We start from the raw sequence: 213 nt of genomic DNA, 5'->3' as shown, positions 1-213 counted from the left end.
CATATTGGCTCAGAACAAAATATTGACTCAGCAAGTCAATATGATTTCTCAAGGTCTGTCTGGAATGCAAGCTGCACCAGGTAGTACTAAGGACGCTTCATCTGAAGAAGAAGCTTATGATCATGAGAACCCATCAATGGAAGAGGTGAATTACATTGGAGAATCCTATGGAAACACCTATAATCCTTCATGGAGAAATCATCCAAATCTCTT

This window comes from Arachis duranensis, chromosome 3 (assembly GCF_000817695.3).
Source record: "Arachis duranensis cultivar V14167 chromosome 3, aradu.V14167.gnm2.J7QH, whole genome shotgun sequence".
Taxonomy (NCBI): domain Eukaryota; kingdom Viridiplantae; phylum Streptophyta; class Magnoliopsida; order Fabales; family Fabaceae; genus Arachis; species Arachis duranensis.
Note: the sequence above shows the minus strand (reverse complement) of the source record.